This window comes from Podarcis bocagei (assembly GCF_964188305.1).
Source record: "Podarcis bocagei genome assembly, chromosome: 10".
NCBI lineage: Eukaryota > Metazoa > Chordata > Lepidosauria > Squamata > Lacertidae > Podarcis > Podarcis bocagei.
In genome coordinates this window covers 49004659-49027011 of record NC_138135.1, presented here as the reverse complement: position 1 = coordinate 49027011, position 22353 = coordinate 49004659, and the positions used below count along the sequence as shown (strand labels likewise).

At 41.5% G+C, this 22353-nt stretch overlaps 1 protein-coding gene and 1 long non-coding RNA gene across 20 annotated transcripts in view; one reads left to right on the top strand and one right to left on the bottom strand.

The window, feature by feature from the left end:
- Positions 1 to 22353, bottom strand: part of GRIP1 (glutamate receptor interacting protein 1) — a 346924-nt gene that overhangs the window by 187680 nt on the left and 136891 nt on the right. The gene's annotated exons all lie outside the window — the stretch shown is intronic.
- The window catches only part of LOC308596664, a 46686-nt gene continuing 34034 nt past the window's right edge, over positions 9702 to 22353 (top strand). For 2 of the 4 annotated variants that reach the window (XR_014012621.1, XR_014012622.1), the window contains exons 1-3: positions 9702 to 10028; positions 12499 to 12680; positions 14679 to 14794. This is a non-coding gene — a long non-coding RNA (uncharacterized lncRNA). The remainder of the gene's footprint in view (positions 10029 to 12498; positions 12681 to 14678; positions 14795 to 22353) is intronic. The other 2 variants (XR_014012623.1, XR_014012624.1) reach the window with 1 other exon arrangement.

Genomic DNA, 22353 nt, shown 5'->3' with positions numbered 1-22353 from the left:
AGCTGCCATGGGAATGGGCTCAGCTTCATAATGGAAATGACAAATGCGCATGCCAGTGGAACAAACACTGCATCAGGCATCAGCCTTGCCTTGTCCGCCATGATTCAGGCAGGCAGTCCACCATCATGAATTTTTAAAAGCACTACATGAATATTTATGCATTTATTTGCTCATTCATCACCTTAATTTTTCAGGAAAGGCTTGGTGTGTTTTTTAAGCGTGAAATTGTTATAGAGATGGGAGAATGGTTCTTTGTGACATCATAGAGGACCAGCCAGCCAGAATAATGAAGAGCCAATTCCTGTTCTTTTCAGAGCTCAAGTCAGGTGACAAGCCAGTGTAAACTAAACATGGCAAGACGGCTTTCAACCGAAACACACCACTTAATTCATGATATGTCTGTCTTCTCTCCCACATTCTTCAGGAACATCAAATTATCCCACTAGGCATTTATCACTGGGAAACCACAGTGCTGTGCCTGATTCTCCCACTAATTGTTTTTCACCGGAGCTCTGATATGTCACCTTACAGTTCTCGCTTGCTTTATCATCTATCATGACGTGCTTACATTATTCCTTGCCTTATAACACTGAAGATTAAATATTGAATGAGTTCAGTTGGCCGTCTATGCTGCATATACTAAATGCTGGGGCTAGAAAATAATATTAAATGTATTTTTTAAAAAATGTTTCATAAATGTTTTATACATAAATGTAGGTGGATACTTCCAAAAATGCATCCCCAAATAGTTTGATGTATGTCTGATAGGAGACAAAAAGGAGATATTAAATCAGGTACCTGACAAAACTCAAGAAAATATGTATATCTGTTATTCATTTCATATTTTGTATCCTGCTTTTCTTTCCCAAGGGAAAACCAAAGTGGCTGCACACATATAGGAATAAACAGTATATGCAGCAGTGGCTAAATAAAATTTCTACAGTATGCCTGACTATTACAGATACAGTGTAAAATTAAATTTTAAAATGTGCCATGATTTCTTAAGGTATTAAGATAAGTGTCTATAAATTAAAACCTTGGAATTGAGCTAGTGCATTATTACATACCCTCCAATATTTATCCGATGGAAATAGGGACATCCCATTCAATAATGATAATTTTACTATTTATACCCTAAACATCTTACTGGGTTGCCACTCTGGGCAGCTTCCAACATATATAAAAACATAATAAAACATTAAACATTTTTAAAACTTCCCTATATAGAATTGCCTTCAGATGGCTTGGGGGATCGGATAACTTCATACCCTCCAACATTTCTCCTATGAAAATAGGGACATCATAAGGAAAAGTGAGACATTCCCAGATTAAATCAGAAACCGGGACGGCTTCTCTAAATCATGGATGTCCCTGGAAAATAGGGACACTTGGAGGGTCTGCTATTACCTAGCATGAGAAAAACGAACTAAACACCTTTAAGCAGAAATAGTGGGAAGGTTCCTAATTCACATATAGACACAAAAAGTTTAATATATCGAAATAGCATAATGATGTCAGAATAGACGTTGACACTTAATGATGGAACTTCATGAATGTACATGTGTAGAACAATCCTACACTCACATTACTTGAGCAGGGTGTATGTGGAGAAGATATGCTAGCTATGCCAGCAGAATGGGTGCTCAGACTGGGAGGTTGGGGAGGAAGAAAAGAGGAAAGGTGGAAAACACTCTGTAAAAACAGCAGATCACAGCATCCCTGGGAACTCTGCAATATTCCGTAATGAGGGGTCTATTCTCACAAGCAGAGAGAGAGAGAAAATGGGCTCCTGTTGATAGGGGACATTTTGCTAATGGCACAGCCACCCGTAGCCCCACAGGTACTAGTCCCCTGGCATCATCACTACAGAAAAGGACAGAAATCCCCTCATGCTACTTCCAACCACTGTTCTATGAGCACAATGTACACAAAGGGAAGGAAGGAGAAAACACACACAGCACAGCACCTGCATAGCTCCCCTGGCAGGACATCTTCAGAGAGGACCTGCAGTCCTTCTGAAGCAATGTTTTCCTGAGAGGAAAGGACTCTTTCGTCAAGCTGCCACAGGGAATGGCTACCACATACAACAAAATACCAGCCATAGACGCTCACTGACAGCAGCAACATCTAGTAAGAGACTCTACAGGACAGATGGTCAGGAAGCAGGAGTCTGAGACCCAACAGGGGAAGGGGTGAACATGGCCTTACTCACCTTATACATTCCTGTTCACTCCCTGCCCAGTCAGCCACAGAAGCAGCCGGGAATTGAACACATAGAATCATATAGCTTGACATCAAATGTCCAACCTCCCAGCCAACGAAATAAGTGAAATAGAGGATCCTTGAACGAGTGGTCAACCTCTAACAAAAGAGAGCTCACAACCTTACAAGGCAGTCTGTTCTATAGTCAAACAGCTTACATGGCCAGAAAGTTATTCCTGTTATTTAGTATAAATCCCCTTTCTTGTCTGGACCCAGTGGTGCCTGCTGGCACAAAAGAAAATAAATTTGCTCCATCACCTATTTGATGGATATGACTTCCTAATAGGCTCTTCTAACCCTGCACGATGTGAGTTAGAGAGGGAGCCCCACATCCAGGTACATTTGAGCCAATTATCAGAAGCACTGCATGGACCAATAGCCTGGCCCCTGCATGCCTCCCCCAGTGTTTTGGTCCTTCTATTCAGCAACCCAGCATATTAAAAGAATAAAGATGTTAAAAAATTAAGTACCCTGAGACAGAAAAGATGGTGATGGTGTTTAACTTTGCTGTGGCATAATTAAAAAATGGCCTACAAGACCCCATCATTGTTAACTGTTAAAACAAATTCAAGAAAATGCAGGTGGATAGCAGCATATAAACACGAATAAATTCAGAGCAGCACATTCTAAATTGGAAAGCCTGCTGAAAATGCCACAAGTAATTTTGAATTTTCCTTCAGTTTTATAAGCAGTTTACCACATGGCATGTGATATTAGAAACTTCTATGGGAGTTATTTAGAAGGGTATGTCCTATTCCTATCCCATCAATCACTATTCGGTCTGGACAAGACACTTATATTTACTGAAAAAAGCAGAACACTGGAAGTTGTTTTCTAGTTGGTTCATCTAGCCTAGTCTACTGCTAGTCTACTGTTGCCCTGGGCTCTTTTGGGAGGAAGGACAGAATATAAATTCAATCAATCAATCAATAATACTGTCAACTCTGATAAACAGAGGCCATTTCAGACAGAAATGCATTTCAATTCTCCTACTAAATTAATTTAACTGGAGATTGGAACTGGGACATTGTACATGCATTTTGTACAGTCCTTTGGGAAGGGTTGCAGTTCAATGCAAGAGCACATGGTTAGCATGCAAGAAGTTCCAAGTTTAATCCCTAGTATGTCCAGTTACAGCTGGGAAAAGACTATTGCCTGAAACTCAGGAGAGATGAAGCCAGTCTGACCTCGATGGATCAATAGTCTGGCTTTACATAAGGCTTCTGCTTCCTGTTTATCTCCAATATAATAGGTGTGGCAGTTTCAGGATGCGGCTTGTGAGTGCAGTGGGAACGAGCACAACCAGCACACATTAGTGGGTTGAAACAGGCCACAACTTTATTTGGTTTATAGAGCAAGTAAGCAAGGTTGTCATGGCAGTAGGGCAATGACCTAGTCTTCATTCCAATCAGCACTTGTTGCAATAGAATAGTACCTTGTGCCTCACTTCCTGAAAACACTAAAAAATAATGGTCAATTATGGTTTGTTATGATCCTTGAGAACAGCAACACTTTCCTGCTAACAGGCTGTTTCTGGAAGGCATTAAAATCCAACAATGAACTGAAGATAAAAAGAAACTCTTCTACTTTTGCTGCCTGGATAACTGCAGAGGTATGTGACCATTATATCAGCTCAGATGTCCCCCACACGTAAGCCAGTTAGCTGTCACAATAAACCCAATTTCTTAACTGATCCAAGCTGTAGAAACTCAAAAGGTATTGTTTAGCATACTATCTCACTCTTTTTATTCAACATCATTCCTAAAAACTAAATAAAGATATCCTCTCTTATAAAAAATAATAAGGCCTCTCCTCCTCCCGGAGGGGAGGCGTTGTGAGCGGGAGGCGATTCCCGCGTCATGCAGGGGGCGTTCTGCCCCCCTGCCCCATTCACATGGCTGGTGCGCCATGCCCCCGGTTGAGCTCCCAATCGGGGGGCTTGGTGGGGGGCGTGGTTTGCTGCTCAAATGCAGCCGCGCCAGCCATTCTGCCCATTGCGCTCACCTTTTCGCATCAAGTCACCCACCCACGACTCCCTTTAGGGCTTAGCTTTTCTCTTGACCTTGCTATGGACCTATGGTTGGTTGCCCAGGGGGCCTGGTAGGAATTTTTTCCAACTGGCAAATTGGCACCGGCCTTTTGGTTTTTTTTGCCTACCTTGTACCAATCGTCACAACTTCCTTGGTATTTGGCGGTTAGGCATTGGAATGTGTTGTTGGTGTGTGGAAGGGCAAGGTGTGGCCATTGCCTACCCTTTCAATTTTGGGTATTCCGTTAAAGGAATCTGGCGGTCGTGGATCCTGTCCGATGCCTGTGTGGCGGGGGGCCATTGCACAACCCTCGGTGATATCAGGGGAGAGCTTATAGTTGTATTAGCATCAACAGGCTCCCCCGACTGGTGGTTAACCCCTCTTCAGACTCACCCCTCTCCGAGTGGGTGGAGTCAAAACTTCCATGGTCCAATGCCTAAGCCAATACCTTCTCACATGCTGTAATCAATAAAGTTGTGGCCTTTTCTTGCCCATTAACCTTATACACTGTGTCCACGTGTCTTTATTCCACCAAGCGGGGATCGGACCCTCGAATCACAATATTCATTCCAGTAAATAGAAGCAATTCAAGCTTCTTAAAATCTAATAATAATTCTATTAAAACAACACACAGGTTATAAACATTGTATATTGGGCCAACAGACATACAATTGTAACTATGCCAATACAATATATACATGGTAATATTAATGCTCAAATAAAGCATATTGACTCATATCTGACTCAGACCTGACACTATTGCCTTAAAAAAAAAAATGCAGTATACATTATACATTTCACTTATATACTGGGCCAGTTTATCCAGTCTACTGCTCTCTTAATGTGAACTCTCCAGGTATGCATTTTCTGCATGAAACCCAGACAATTTTTACACAGTTGTGCCATAAAGCTCTATGATCACAGCAGCTGGAAAATATGTTGTTGAGAGAATTTGAAAATTGCTGCCAAACATAACTGCAACCAGCCAGTTCCCAATGCAGAATCAAAATTAAAGGAGCACGAGGCCTCTCAGGTTATTATAGCAAGAGTGCATTGAAAAAGCAAGCATTCATAGAAAAGGAACACTTGACTGAAACAGCCCCTACTCCTACCTGCTGTTAAGTAACATACTCTGTTTGAAAACATAGTATGTTTCTTTCACTTTTATAATAGACCGGGGGTTAAGCTAACTGAATTGTGATGCTCCATTCATGTTGATCCTAAAACTCAGTGAGTGGTTCCCCAACATCCCCACCCACTGTCACAGACCACTTGAAAATTGCTGAGGGTCTTGGGGGACTGCATAATTATTTTTCTGCCTGTTGGAACAATTGTAGTATGTTGTATTAGATGATGTATGGTTGTTAACTGTATTTTTGTTTTATTTCTTGTATGGCTCAAAATTTAACAGTTGGTGGATGTGTAAGTTTATATATAGTGGGACCTTGGTTCTCAAACTTAATCCTTTCTGGAAGTCTATTCCAAAACCAAAGCGTTCCAAAACCAAGGCGTGCTTTCCCATAGAAAGTAATGCAAAATGGATTAAACCGTTCCAGACTTTTCAAAACAACCCCTAAAACAGCAATTTCACATGAATTTTACTATCTAACGAGACCATTGATCCATCAAATGAAAGCCATAAACAATGTACTGCAGTCACACAATCAATCAATCAGTAGCTGAACTGGGTTCCACAGTCACAAAAAAAAAAGAGCTGCAAAAATAAAAACACAAAATAAATAGCAAAAACAGACAGACTTCAGCATAACACTCAAATCGGAAGCGTAACACTCAAAAAAGTTCGCAAACCAGAACACTTACTTCCGGGTTTGCAGTGTTTGGGTTCCAAGTTGTTTGAGTATCAAGGCGTTTGAGAATCAAGGAACCACTGTAATTGACTTTAAACTTTTTTAATTAAAATGTTTTTTTTTATAAGAACTGTATTCTACTCCTCAGTGCTAAAAGTCTGCCGTTCCTATTAGCATTATTCTTTTTAATATGATTGTCTGATTTCATACTCACTCCCATTTCTTTTAAACAAATATATTATTCATTTCAATTGCCCATTACATAATTAATGTAATTTCCCTAGCTTTCTAAAAAGGATATTGAATTGTTGATATTACAATCCTGAGCAGTTTGTGTATACCTGTGTTTCATTTTGCAGTCGATGTCATTTGGGGGAGTTGCTCATTGTAATTCATCATGTGAAAATGGATTTCCTAGGATGTCCTTCAGAGTTGCATTAAAATACCACATATTCCCGGATTGTCATAATGCTGTAAGGAATCCCCGCCCTGCCCCCATATACAAGAACCCAGTATTCTAGGCACCAACTTGACACCTCACACAAACTGTACACATTTGGAGTGTGTGTAGTATGTACTTTAAAAACATTTGTTTTGCTACTGCTGCCAAGGTTATAGGTTTTTAGGTGGATTGAATCAGGACCCCAAACTGGGTACTAGCCATTGCCTATTTCTTCAATTTCATTAGTCAATTTAATTAATAAAAGAAAACTCTGAGATGAACATAATGTTTAACTATCTTGGCTCAATAAATCAAAGACAAATTAGGACCAATTTACAATATTTTTGCAGGATACTTGCTGCTCCAAAAACACTCCCCTGCTATAAGTTTCCACATTGCATCAGCAGGAGGACTGGATGTTGAGAGGTGTCAGGAGACATAATATATTGGTGGGAGAAGAGAATGGGGTCCCTGGTGGAATTTTATGCTGTTAAGGCTGGGTGTTGTGGTTTTTTGTTTTTAATGCTGCTCTGTTGATTTTAGTGATGGTTCACATCCTGTGGACGGATATCAATCAGTCCTGGTGAAATGCAGAATCTACATTTATAAAGGAATATGTAAAGTCGTCCCAAAGGTCTGAGAATAAGGAGGTGATTCGATCTGATACATTAGAATACAGATTCTTGCAATACTGAGTTTTCCCCTGGCATGCTACCTAGAGAATGACCACAGAAATGGAAAGCTCAAGGAAAGCCTTTCTAGGTAGAAAAATGCAGGGGAATATCATCATATATAGTGCAATAGGATTGAAGGGTTGGTTTGGATGGTGCCTGTGGTTTTGTATCTACAGAATGAAAGCCTGTACAAGAGGGAACCTATTGAACTGTCCAAACCAGACTCTTTGTCAATGGCCCTGGCCAAGTCCGTTATCTGCATGTATAAAGAAGGCGCTGAAGAACAGATGTGTTGCCATAGAGACAACTGGCGATGCTTCAAGGAGGAGGAGGAGGAGGAGGAGGAGGGACGGGCCCTCTCCCTACCTAACTCACTCTGCTGTTCACATCCTAGGAAAGAGAGCAATAGGTCAGGGGACCTAGTGTATGTATGAGTCTCATATGCTGATACTGAGAGCTGGGAAGACAATAGCTTTGCAGGGACCCCATAGAAATCCAATAGGGAGGCAAAATCTGTTGGAGTGTTAATGATGCGAGCGCTTCTACATTGTACTCAGGTTGTATATATGTGTATCTCAATCCATATATCCTAAAGACACCACAGTCTCCATGGACCATCATTCAAGGGAAACTGAACCCTAAGTAAGCACAACGGAACCCTAATAATAATAATAATAATAATAATAATAATAATTTATTATTTATACCCCGCCCATCTGGCTGGGTTTCCCCAGCCACTCTGGGCGGCTTCCAAAAGAATATTAAAATACTGTGATACAGTATACTGTGATACAGTATTAAAATACTGTGATACTAGGGTAGCTTGGAGACTGGGATGAACTAGCTCCTGGATTTTTTGCCTTAATGAGTATTCATTTAAAAATACTTTATTATTATTATTATTATTAGCATTAGCATTTTAGAATTTTTGTTGTCGTTTATTATGATTTTACACTTCAGGTGCTTACAAAGGAATTCTTTTTATTGCAACAGATTCTGTTTATTCAACACAACATCCAGCTCTAATACACTGCAGGTTTTGACATTTCTCCACAGCATGTGACTTCTGAAATAAGGTTACATTTGTAAAACAGAATTATTTTGCTTAGGTATGAACTGCATGACATGAAATTCTGTAAAACAGTGTTTATTTCCCTTCCCTCTCGTGTTACATTTCATAATAACACAGCCAACATGAAGTTAATTAGAAGGAAGTGTCGGGCAACCAAATATAACCCACCGAATTCTGCTCCAATCCATAGCCTACTGTACGGAATGAGTAAATATAAGACAGATAATTTACTCTGCTGTTTTCCCATTTTTTTATACAACTGTAGTGCATTATTTACAACTGGTTCATCAGACCTAATGAAATGGCATTTTAGTGTGCATAGAAGTACATAGAAGAGGCAGTTCAAAACCAACAAAGTAAATTTAATTAAAAAGTGTTCATTTTTCAAATATAAGGCGCACTCCTAGAAAATCCCCCATGTCCTCCAGATATATTACTATGGTTCTAGTAATACAGCCTTAAAACAATTTAGTCAGTTGGGCTATTGTGTGCTTAATGTTTGTTATAATTCTGTTTATTTTTGTTAATTATTCACTACTTCAATTTAATTATATAAATATACCCAAAGGCATTTTGATATTGGGCAATGATTAATTCAACAGCATTTTATGATGCTTCTCAACAGCAAAGAGTGGGTAACTTTAAACACAATGGATACAATCCATGTTGAAGTTGATGATAAACATTCAACTGATTTTAATTGAAATGAATTGCGCTCAGTGTGCTTGAATAGTCAAGCAGCTGGATGTACACAGGCATGAAAATGTAAATAAAAATATGCAAATTATAACCAGGTGTAGTCTTCATCTGTGAAAGTAGAAGTATTTTAGGTGAACACAGACACAGCTTTCTGACAACACACATCTGATTTCAGAACCACAATTTTAAGCATAATCCTATGTAGGTCTACTCAGAAATAAGCACCACAGTGTGTGCGTAGCAGGGGTGAAGAACCTCATTCCTCGGAGCCAAATACAGCTCTCCGTCTGGCCCATGAAGTCCCCATAAAGTTGCCAAGAAGGAAATGTGGCCCTCAGACTGAAGAAGGTTCACCACCCCTGGTGTATAGGCATTCTTGCTGTGGTGTCTGTCCAGACATGCTCTTTCTTGCCCTCTCCTTCTCTCTCCTCTCTGCTTTTAGCTCTGGCCCAGCTAGTCTCTGCTTTGGTGCAGCATCTCCAGTTCTGAGAGCAACAGTTGGCCTTCTCACCTCCCATCTCTTTTTCTTTTGGGTCTCTATTCTCCTTTGCTCTTTCATGCTCCCCTCCCTCTCTCCGTATTCCTCTTGCATTGGTAAGACACTTCCAGCTTTCCCAGGGTATGGCCACTCCTGTAGCTCTTTCCTATTGCTTCCTCTGAACTTTCTTTGGGCAGACTCTCATGTTCTGTCATTGCTTCCAGGGACTTCTAGATAACATCAGCTGAAGCCACTGAGCCCCGCTGAATGTTCCTGCATGAAGCATAATCCAGTTTTGGTACATACCAAAGGACTAGGAATAACATCATTGCATGACGTTATGGTTATGCCATCAGCCAGAATAACCTTTGTGAGTGCAATAATAGCCGCTTACACTTCTCCGGATGGCTAGCTGTTGTAGCCCTTCATGAGCTTCCCTCTATTCCCATGGAAGTGAGGCAGAGCCTAGTTGGCAGATCTAAGTGTGGAAGTTCACGTTCTGATCCACTGACTGAGGATGGAATCTGACTGCACCTTGCGTTTGCAGAGAAGTCCATCAAACAGTGAGTGCAATAATGGACACTCAGTCAGATCTGTGTAGCTTAATTCATATACATGTTTTTAGTAACTGAATTTGACGAGACAGGAAAATATATACAGTGGGGATACACACACACACACACAACAGGTGTGATTCCCACTTTTGTACATTAGGCTGCATTCCAGCCATGCACTTCTATGCACAAACACATTTCCATCAGACAAACAATAAATATCATTACAGTTCGGGGAAGCATAGTGTGCCAAGCATTCAAGGAAGCCATGGAACAGAGGTAGTGAGTGGGGTGGGGAGAAGGGGCATAGCCTAGGGAGAGTTCCAGGGACCAGATAGGAAGGCCTGGAAGGCTCCACACAGCCCCCAGGCCTGAGGTTTCCCACCTCTGATATAAAGCTATCACTGTGCATTATATAAAAAAAATACTCAAGAGGTGTGCTACATGTTATGTACTGAAGTTCTCACCCTGGGCCAGCAGGGGGATACTGTAGATAGTTATGCAAATAAGGGATCGAAAGTGACGTTCAGTGATTGGATAGTTTTAGAAAGTTGTTACAGTAACGTTGTACTGGAGCTCTATATAAGCAGGCTGACTGAACCCTTCAGTTCAGTTCTGTCCTGGCCTGTGAATAAACAAGAGCTGTTTGAAGAATCACTGTGTCGTCTGATATGTTCACCCACAACTTAACACTACATATATGCACAGTAGATGCCCTGTTTTGCTCTGGTTTGGAGTAATAATTTCAACACTATTCAAGAAATCTGATGAAGTATAATTTGACCATATCACAGCACACATTAGGAAGAAGGGAGGAGAAGAAAAGTAAGTTCTTCACAACATGACTGCTAGATGTTATTTTGGGAGGAATTTGGCACTACATGATAAGCCTCTCTGAAAAGATGAATACAACTCCAGGAAGCATGACAGCATAAGAAAGCCAATGAGGACAACCCCACTATTAGTGCTTCAGGAATAAAACACAGATTAATGTCACTAAAGCACATGTCACAAGAGATAATGATGATGTGTACAAATGAAGCTCCTCAACATGAGCCAAAAACGTAAGCACCACAGAAAACAGGATAATAATTATACACAATTCACAAATGACACAGCCATCTGCTAAGTGTGCATTGCACTCTCACAGTATCAAAGGGTTTGTTCTACTTCTTCCCCATAAAACTTGCTTAAAAGTTTCCTCTTTCTATTCAAGCGGCATAAATTATAAAGCAGCGTAGCAAGCACTTTGCATCGCCTAAACAAGAAATGTGCTGGTCGGCTCCAAAGGCACTGTCTCTGAATAGTGCTTCGTCAAACTAGTCATTATGCTAAGATGAAGAGGCAGATGATCACTGGAGATGGAAAAAACCAGAAAACACATTTTTTTGCGCTCTTAAATCAAAATTCTAAAGGGAAGTATAATTCCAGAAACAGAAGCAGCCTTCCCCACATACCTTGCAAGAAGCACTTATTAAGAACGCATCCATCTTCATTAAAAAACAATAATAATGACAAACTCCATTCGACGGCCAATAACGAAAAGCATTCAAATCTGAGGGGTTACTTCTGACATTACATTATGACGTGCCTTAGAATCATGCTTTTAAACATCTACTTAAATCCTCTAGGAGAGGATGTCTGGAATTTTGGGGGTACACTTGTATTGATTAGTGTTGACACACTCTACATGGGGCTGCCTTATATGTTCATTTGGAAACTTCAGTTACAGGAATAGTACAGAGTACAGATTCACTTTTGTACCCACTGCCTAGCTAGCTGCCTAGTTACTTCCAAGCTCAAAGTGCTGATTTTGACCTGTAACACCTTTATATAATCCTTCCCAAGAACTGAGATCTTCCACAGAAGCCCTTCTTACTACTGCTTCAGGAAGGTAGACCACTGCCTCTAGAACTCCCCCTGGGAGATTCAGCTGCCTCTTTCTTTTCTGGCAGTTATGTAGGCAGCTAAAGCTTTGTTTTTTAATAAGCTAGCCTGGCACTGCTAGTTTTGCTGTTTGCTATTGCTTGTTTATATGGTTATTTGTTTGCTACTGCTCATTTAATTTTACTATTCTTAGTGAACGCTGTTCTGATCTTCACAGAGAAGTAGAGTAAGATATAAATAATTTTAAATAAAACAAAAAAAGCATTCTGTTGCAGGAGCCTGCTTGTTGTATAGACTGAATTTGCAAAGGCTGTGCATATACTCATAAGGCTCCAGCCCATGCTGCTTCGCATTCCCTTTCCACAGCAGCACAGCACATTATTATACTATGCGCTGGAAAAACATGTGCTTCATATATCTCCTTTTTGTGCTTCCAGTGTATTCTTGTGTGAAGTAAGGACATGTGCATCTCCAAGAATAAGCTTCAAAAGTGCACACCCTTCAGTGCTTCCTGCCATGCACAAAGCATTGTAAATTGGGTGTTGGATAAGCAAGTCTTATGGTTCTGGTACTTTATTCATAACACTTGCAGGTTTCAGATAATGGTGACCTTTGTGTAACTCCGGCAGAGGTCATTTCCACTACAACAGCTGTCTTCATAAGACAGAATTCACCACAGTTTGTTGTAAATGGGATGTTAATGGCCAGAACAACCCATTGAAAGAATATGTCACCTGGGAAGGCAGAGAATACAAGAGATCTGTAGCTGGCAAGGTACAAAGAAAAGTTTCATTTCTGATCTTTGGCACAGCAATTATTCTCTTCTCGGAAATAGATTTTGACACTATGTGTGTTACCTTCCTTCCATCTTTATTCTATATAACAGGTGCTTGATGCAGATTTTTTTTTAAAAAAATCCACTCTGGATCTTTGTCATGTGACGATTTTAATGTGTATCTGAAGTAATTATATTCTCGAATGCTTGGTTTTTCCTTTCGAAACCAAAAATAAAGTAGAACCTTTGTCATGCAAATACAGTGGTACCCCGCAAGACGAACGCCTCGCGAGACGAAAAACTCGCAAAACGAAAGGTTTTTTCGTTTTCGAGTTGCCTCGCAAGACGAATTTCCCTATGGGCTTGCTTCGCAAAACGAAGCTTGCCCCGGGGACAGCGGGTCTTCTCTTTTGCAGCAAGGGGCTGCAGGGAGATCGCTATCTCCCCGCAGCCCCTTGCTTCAAAAGAGGTCCGGGGGCAGCGGGAAGCGACGCGCTTCTTCCCTGCTGCCCCCGGACCTCTTTTGAAGCAAGTGGCTGCGGGGAGATCGCTTCTCCCGGTGCTCCGAAGCCGGGTGGGGGGCAGGGGACACCTCCCGCCGCCGCGGGGACACCTTTTGAAGGCAGGCGAGGGGGGAGCAAAGACTTTCGCCCCCCCGCCCGCCTTCAGAAGAGGTCCAGGACCTCTTCTGAAGGCTGGCGGGGGGCAAAAGTCTTTGTCCCCCCTGCCTGCCTTCCCAGGGGCTTTTAAATTGCCCCGGACAGCGGAGAAGTCCTCCGCTGTCCGGGGCGATTTTAAAATGCCGCCCGCCAGCATTTTAAGATCGCCCGGACAGCGGAGAAGTCCTCCGCTGTCCCAGGGTTTTTTAAAATGCTGGGGGTGGGAAGAAAAGCCCTTGTCCCCCCCCCCAGCCTTCAGAAGAGGTCCGGGGACAGACTGTCCCCGGACCTGGTCTGAAGGCGGTTTCCCTAGGAACGCATTAATTGATTTTCAATGCATTCCTATGGGAAACCGTGCATCGCAAGACGAAAAAACCGCAAGACGAAGAGACTTGAGGAACGAATTAATTTCGTCTTGCGAGGCACCACTGTATATATAGGCTCCCCTCCACAACAATAACAAAAACCACAATCACAGAAAGAACATGGTGTTTTGTTGACCCCTGGTCGTGATCTCAAACAGTTACATTATATTGGGCTGAACTACTTTTGCTGAACTCAAGACTACATTAGATTTGACTTTTATAGCTTTAATGATCAGATTTCAATAACATACAATTGCATTAAACCAACAAGATTATAGTTACCCAAGTTATTTTCAATTGTTTCCTTATGCCTAGGTGTGACGCAGATAATTTTCCAGTCTAGCACCGTCTCTGAGTTAATTATATATGTATTGATCAAGAAGTTCATTTACTTTTCTTAGATAAGAAACTACATAATCCCAAATCTTTGAGTTCAGCACATTAAGAACTTTGCTCTCAGAACTGAATACTAATATGTGCATTTGTGTGTATTACTTTACTATGTTTTCAGAAGATCCTTTTTCAGGTTAAAATGAAAATCAAATGCTGGTATTTTGCCAAAGTTGTTTTCAAGCACCACCCCATTAGCTGGGAGGCCCCCCACATTTATCCTATTAGTTTGCTCTGGATTGCTTCTTTTCCCTACAGAACTACAAATAAACCTTTTTAGTTTTCCATGGTGGTAGCTTTCAAATGTGCAAGTGTTTGGCACTTCATTCCCATTAGTCCAACACTTTGAAATTAAACTATTAAATTTCAATAGCAATGGTGTACATTTACTGAACAATTTCTCTCTTGATCCTTGAAAATCTTGGCTCCAAATTACAACTCAAACCACATTCTCAGTTCTTAACTAGTAACCAAAGCAAACCAGTCCATCTAGCTACTCTAAGTACTCTTTCAAACTCTTCAAATACTACTTTCCTCTCCAAGCAATTACTGCCAGCCAATTAACAAATCCCTTTGCTTTCAGAAGTACTTCACTAGGACAGGAATCTACTTCAAAATTTCATAAATAGAAAGGTTGAGTTAACCATCAAGGATATTCAAACAACTGCAAAATTACAGCTGCACTATTAGAACATTATGGTGAAAGGTTCATTTCTTCTGTCAGCGCCTATAGTAACCCTGAGCTAATTGACTGTGGGATGCAGATGACGATTAACAGCAATTAGTGTTGGGCTTTCAGCGTTTCTGGGCTGTTGCTGTTTTCAAACTGCTGTTTGTAATATGTTATTTGAATGCATTCTTCTGTATGTTCTTCCCTGCATGTTGCAATCCTCAGATGATGTTTTGTTCTAGATCCCTCAACTCCATGAATCACATCTGGTGGTGAACAGGCCTAGGACATTTTATTTTGTGGCTTCCATGTGTGGAATGCCTTGCCAAGGGAGGTGTTCTGATAGCTGTTTTGGATTTTGGCTTTCATGATCTGAAGGGAGATCATGATATTGTGGGTGGTGGGGCAAACCCCATAACTCTTGGATTTAGGAAAAGTTAGAATTAATCAAAGTTTTATTAAATTGTGCCAAAAGTTGAAAACTGTTAGCTATGCTAACAACCCAGGCCAACTTGGCATAACCACTAAGATGAGCCATTAGCAGGGGACAAAGGCCAGTGATAGGCTATCAAGGAAATGATGGGGGGGGCAAGGCTGCCAGGCAAGGAGGGGAAGGGCTCCTCCTTCAGCTGTGTGTGGGCAGGAAAAGAAAGTGCTTAAGCCAGGCATGTCCAAAGTCCGTTTCGGGGGCCTAATCTGGGCCGCCGGTCAGTTCAATCTGGCCCCTGTGGCAGTTTATTTCCCAATGTAAAATAAAAAAAAACCCTCAACAACTTCAATCCTAAAAAAAAAGCTCAACAACTTTTGTTGGTCCTTTGGTCGGTCCCACTGCCCTTCACTTCATCAAATCTGGCCCTCTTTGAAAAAAGTTTGGACACCACTGGTTTAAGCTTTCAGTTTTGGTGATATAGGCCAGGGATGTCCAACAGGTCAATCGTGATCTACTGGTCGATCCCTGGGAGGTTTTGGTAGATCGCGGTCAATCGCTGGCTCCTCCACCTGACCCCAACCCCTTGCCCCTCCCTCTAGATTGCTATAGCAGAATACGGAGCTCTCGTTGCGAGGCTGACTGTTTCATTAGTGATCGCTTGGCGAGCGACTTTTTTATTTATTACTTTGCCCTGATTCCCTGAAAAAGTACCTGAACCCCCTATGAATGGGACGTTCCCCAAATGGGTAGATCTCTACCAGTTTATAATTGTGTGCGTAGATTGCAGTCTCTTCTAAGTTGGCTGTCCCTGATATAGGCTGAAGGAATATTGTGGCATCTTGCAAGAGGTTTGAAAAACTGGGGAGAAGTGGACCTGGCAGAAGTTTTGGTGGGCTAGCTGGGATAAACTGGAAAAGAGACACAGAGTTTGCTGTTTGGCAACCTTTGAATCCAATGCTGTGCTTCTGTAGGAAACTAGTCCCTCTTAAGATGAGAGTGCTGGAAATTCCTCCACTGTAGACTCAAGGTTGCATATATGTGTAAATAAAACCATATATCATGAAGACACCAGTCTCCACTGTGCCTCACTTCCAGAGAAAACACAAATCCTGGTTAAGCGCCAAGACCCCTGAAATCTTTCGCCACTTGGAGATTAGGGTGGCCTGTAACAATATATTTTGTTACTGTTGTTGTGTTTGGGGTTGAAAGTCACATTGATTTTTTCTGAAAATTGGATGGAAATATAAATTTTAAAAGGAAATAAATTGATGATAAGCATAACGTTCTGCTCTTTCAAGAAAGATGACTATTTAAAGTATTTTAGTTCATGTGTTAATAGAATCACTCAATATCATGGTATGATTTTAAAATAAATCATTCTAAACATGCAGAGAAAGAGAATGCTATTAAGAATTTTGAATTCTCTGACCCAATATAATTGGTGTGTGCACATGTGCACTGGCCTATACATACTTGTCCTTAAAAAAGAGGTCTGATCTGTGTAGTTGTTCCTTCCATAGGCAAAGATGTTGGGCAAGATGTTTGTTACCTTTGGGGAAATTACTGGAAAATAGGTCAGGTATGACAATTGCAGGCAGTCATTGTTGCTGAAGGCAGGAAAGGGGCTGTGGAAGCAGAGATTCAACTCTTCCAGGCATGGACAAATTGAGGCTTTGGCAGCTGCTATGTATTCAGAGCCCAAAATCCTTTCCAAAGGCTACAGAAAATAAGTCTTGTTACTGTAGTAGGATCCATCTGGGTTGATTTCTCTAAGCCATTTCCAATATTTAAATTAAGGGAAGCATTTCATGTGTACCTAATAGCTTCTCCCACAGCCGTTCCCCCCGGTTCCTTTCTTTAACTGCACATACAAATATTGTGCATATATATATATATATATATATATATATATATGCTTTCGTAGATTTTCACGGGTACAGGAATGTAGGTTTTGGTGTCTTCGGGTGTCTTCCCGTGTAAGAGTTGGGGTGTCTAGGCGACGTTTCGACGAGGTCTCACTCGTCATCTCCAGGCTGGTGCTTTCGGCTTCTTGTTACTAGTAACAAGAAGCCGAAAGCACCAGCCTGAAGATGACGAGTGAGACCTCGTCGAAACGTCGCCTAGACACCCCAACTCTTACACGGGAAGACACCCGAAGACACCAAAACCTACATATATATATATATATATATATACACGCATATATATATATATCTCATTTGTTTTAGAAATGACCACAAAAAGTCCTTCATGATGCAACCACAATGTGGTTGGCTTAAGAAATGCTTAGGTTTTCACTGATTGCCATTAGAACGTTACACAACCTGCTATGAATAAAATGTTTAGCAAGCACTTGAGGTGAATGCTATTCCCAATGCATTGTGGTCTCAAAATGTATTAGCATTATTTAGCTGTGCCCCTTTGTAATCACATGTTTTAAACTGTTCTGAAAAGAACTGTTCTGCATTTTAGCTCAGTTCCTGAATACATCTTCCTTAACATTTTCCCTTGCTACTATCCAGCTTTCAACACTTCTAAAAGTGGCAGGGCAGAGCGATACGCAGGCCTGAGAAGACTGGGATCTGCTGCCACTACAGATTACAATCTCGAAGTCATACAGGGAGAATTTTCCTTGTAGCCTGCTGGTGAAAACTGCTCCCTTTTGTAGTTACAGTAACTCTTCCCTGCACCTTTCTCTCCTTCTGCATTTTCAACTATTTAAAGTATTGTCATGAAGTGGTCAGGCTCCTATTATCCTTTTCCTAAAATTGAGGAAACCCTCTTCCCAAAGCATCTACAAGGGCAAAGAATCTCACATTTTTGGGCTACAGAAGAGAGACCCCCTCTTTGTTGTTTAGTCGTTTAGTCGTGTCCGACTCTTCGTGACCCCATGGACCAGAGCACGCCAGGCACTCCTGTCTTCCACTGCCTCCCAGAGTTTGGCCAAACTCATGCTGTTAGCTTCGCGAACATTGTCCAGCCATCTCATCCTCTGTTGTCCCCTTCTCCTTGTGCCCTCCATCTTTCCCAACATCAGGGCCTTTTCCAGGGAGTCTTCTCTTCTCATGAGGTGGCCAAAGTATTGGAGCCTCAGCTTCAGGATCTGTCCTTCCAGTGAGCACTCAGGGCTGATTTCCTTCAGAATGGATAGGTTTGATCTTCTTGCAGTCCATGGGACTCTCAAGAGTCTCCTCCAGCACCGTAATTCAAAAGCATCCATTCTTCGGCAATCAGCTTTCTTTATGGTCCAGCTCTCACTTCCATACATCACTCCTGGGAATACCATGGCTTTAACTATACGGACTGTCAGGGAACTGCCATCGGAAGGAAGGGAGGTGGAAGGGCTCACACAGGTTGGGAGAGACTCAGCAGCTGAAGAGGGAACCAGTAGGGGGAGAGGAGCTGAGCTGAGGGAAAGTGAGCAGGAGGGATGGCTCCGAGACACTTCCAGCGAGGGCAGTGGGGAGGTTTCAGGACCTCCCGTAGGGACACCCACTCCTCGCCGGAAACTGTCACACAGAGAGTCCAGAAGACGTGTTTCCGTTAAGGAGCTTTTATGTCGGAAGCGATTCCGAAAGCAACCACTGTCGGAATCTGCCAGTGACTGAGGGAGCCATGTTTAAGGGGCTCCGTTACAGACAGAGGTTTGCAAACTTGATCAAACTCTGAGGGACTTGGATTTTACGCACAAGCAGCTCATCGTCCCATCACACGGACCTTTGTTGGTAAGGTGATATCTCTGCTTTTTAGGATGCTGTCTAGGTTTGTCATTGCTTTTCTCCCAAGAAGCAGGCGTCTTTTAATTTCGTGGCTGCTGTCACTATCTGCAGTGATCATGGAGCCCAAGAAAGTAAAATCTCTCACCGCCTCCATTTCTTCCCCTTCTATTTGCCAGGAGGTGATGGGACCAGTTGCCATGATCTTCATTTTTTTTATATTGAGCTTCAGACCATATTTTGTGCTCTCCTCTTTCACCCTCATTAAAAGGTTCTTTCATTCCTCCTCACTTTCTGTTACAGCAGGGCTTTGCGCCTCCTGAAACCCCTTCCTACCCACCTGCCAAATTTGGCCCTCAATGGAGCCCGAAAGCTCCTGCCTGAACGGCAGAGGCAGAGGCAAAGCAGAGGTCCAGCCATCAGATCTATATTCTGAATATATTCTTAACTAATTTGTAGTGGATATAGCAGCAGCCGCTTATCACCCTGCTCTGACTTCTCACAATAATTTTCAGTGACAGAGTGTACAAAAATCAACTGCTATGGACATAGTACTACACAGTCTTCAGAAACGTTAAGTTCAAAACCCTTGAAATAAGAAACAGATTATGACATCAATGACAATTTGTGTGGTTGTCATTACAACAATGAACATAAATTAAGAAAAAAATGTTGGGGAAACATCATGTTCAGTATAAATGATTTGATTAATCATTAAGCTGCTAAAACACCCTTGTTACATTTCAAAGGAACTAGCATTCCTATCAGCAAATTAATTCCCATGCCCAATTTTTGCCACTGGATACTTAGAAAAATGACATAATTTTCTAAGCTGCCTTATTTATGTGGTCTCTTGTCCTCTTTCTGTTTTGGTGTGAAAGCATTAAAAGCTCTCTAGAAAATACAACATTTTTAGTACAGCCAGCTGGCTGCATATTAGACTTTCAAAATGTTGTCTTCATTTCCGCACCAATTTCTTCCATACCATCAAACTCTGAGTCAAATTTAATTTCATGCAATGTGCCCTGCCAATTTCTCAATACAAAAGCACATATAGGAAGAAATCCATTAAAAAGCAATTTGGAATATTCAGAGAGGAAATCTAAGATATTCAAAAAAAGGAGGAAAAAAACCCCAATCTATTTAAGCTTAACAATTTAGTGCATGTAATATAATTTGTGTGAATTAATCTAGCATCTAAGCACAGTGGATATAATGAAGTAGTCCAGGTATAATATTTGCAACAGATAAAAATGAAAGTTTTGTACCTTGTAGAACTAGTGGTTTAATGTACACCTTCAGATTACTTAATAAAGGTTATTGCGTTTTCCACGTCATCAAAGGAGGATAGTGAGGAACACGAAAGGCTTCACACAGTGCTGATATATCTAATTGACCTGTGTGTGTTTTATACTGAACGTCCAACAAATCAGGAAATAGCCAGAAAAATAACATCAGCCTTCATCAACAGCCCTCCAGCTGTTCTGGACTACAGCTCCCATCAGATACAGCCAGCACAACCAGGTTGACTGAAGTTGATGGCAACTTTAGTCCACAACATCTAGAGCGTACCAGGTTAGTAAAGGTTGAATTAGATAAACAATCCAAGGCTAAGTTTGTGCAATATTAGGTGCCAGAGCTCAAGTCTGTCTTGAAATTGAAAGTGTTACTTTAATCCAACCTCTTCAGAGACAGGTTGAAGCTGCTTGATTAGGGGGGTTATTTTGCACACATTCAAAGGAACTAGTTTGCATGGTATTACGGGCCATGTTCTAAAACTATATCTTGGCACACCTTTGCCAGTTTATACAAACTGCCCTAAAGGACCAGGTGCACAGCTTGGGAGCCATTTTGGACTCACAGCTGTCCATGGAGGCACAGTGTCCAGGGCAGCTGTCTACCAGCTCCATCTGGCACACCAGCTGAGACCCTACTTGCCTAGTTTTGCCAAAATGGAACATGCCCTGGTTATTTCCTGCTTGGACTACTACAGTGTGCTCTACATGGGGCTACCTTTGAAGGTGACTTGGAAACTACAACAAATCCAGAATGTGGCAGCTAGACTGGTTTCTGGGAATGGCTGCCGGAACCATATAACACTGATTCTAAAAGATCTACATTGGTTTCCAGTATTTGAAGTGTTGGTGCTGAACTTTACAGTCCTAAACAGCCTCGGCCCTGTATACCTGAAGAAGCATGCCTACTCCCATCATTCAGTCCAGACACTGAGATCTAGCTCTAGAAGTAAAGTTACAAGGAACCAGGCTAAGGGCCTTCTCAGTAGCGGTGCCCACCTTGTAGAATGTCCCTCATCAGATATCAAACAGATAAATAACTATATGACTTTTAGAAGACATCTGAAGGCAGCCCTGTATAGGGAAGTTTTTAATGTTTTATGGTGTTTTTATATTTTGCTGGAAGCCACTCAGGGTGGCTGGTATAACCCAGTCAGATAGGCGGGGTACAAATAATAAAATTGCTGCGGCTGCTGCTGAGGATAGGAATGAATGAATCTATTCCTTATCTTTATCAATTCCACATTCGTTTTCCACATCATCTTTCATTTCAAAACAATCCTCTCAAAATAGTAGTTAAATGCATATTTTATCTCAAAATACACGTCTATATTCTAATTTTGATGAATTTAAACTACCAAGAAGGGTATCATGGCATCTGGTAAAGTTAGACTGAGAGATGAGAATCAGGCCATTTTCATATAGGAAATTAAAATTTTCATATAGGAATTTTTTTTAAAAAAGACAACTGAAGCTATGTCCAATAATCAAGGCATTTCCACACAGCAGAAAGCAGAACTACAAACAGACGGCAATTCTGCCCCCTTTATACCACAGGGATGTCTCTTCTGTCACTCACTTCTCACTCCCTAGGCTAGGGCATGAACCCACGCAGGATCAAGCTGAATGGATCTCATTAGTCATTTAACCTAAAAGTACTGTTTAAAAAAGTTAGAACTGGTTATGAGGTACTTTACCACACAAATGGTTTCCTAGATTTTCAACAGAATTTCAAATATGTCCTGGGAAGCAGAGAACAGAAGGTACTGCTGAGGCATCAAAGATCCTTTAAAACCCATTCATTCTAATGCTAAAGCAGCAGAGAAACCCAGCAGACCTTATTCCATCAGAAGCTGAGGAGGACAAAAAGAAAGCATACTCCCCAAAGCCTCGTCTGGGATATGTGCAGCTGCCCTTAATGTTTCTTTGAAATTCCTTTGTTTCAGAGGGAGATCAGGAGATCATGCCCTTTGTACCTCAGTCAGAAATATCAGCTACGGCCGGAACAGAAGGAGCAAATTAAGTTTTGACTCAGCATTCCTGCTAAAAATCAAGCACAAAGATGTTAGAATCTGGACATTGGCCTGCAGACCCCGACGGGGCCCAACTCCTCACTCTAATCAGTACAGGGAATAAGACATGCTCTG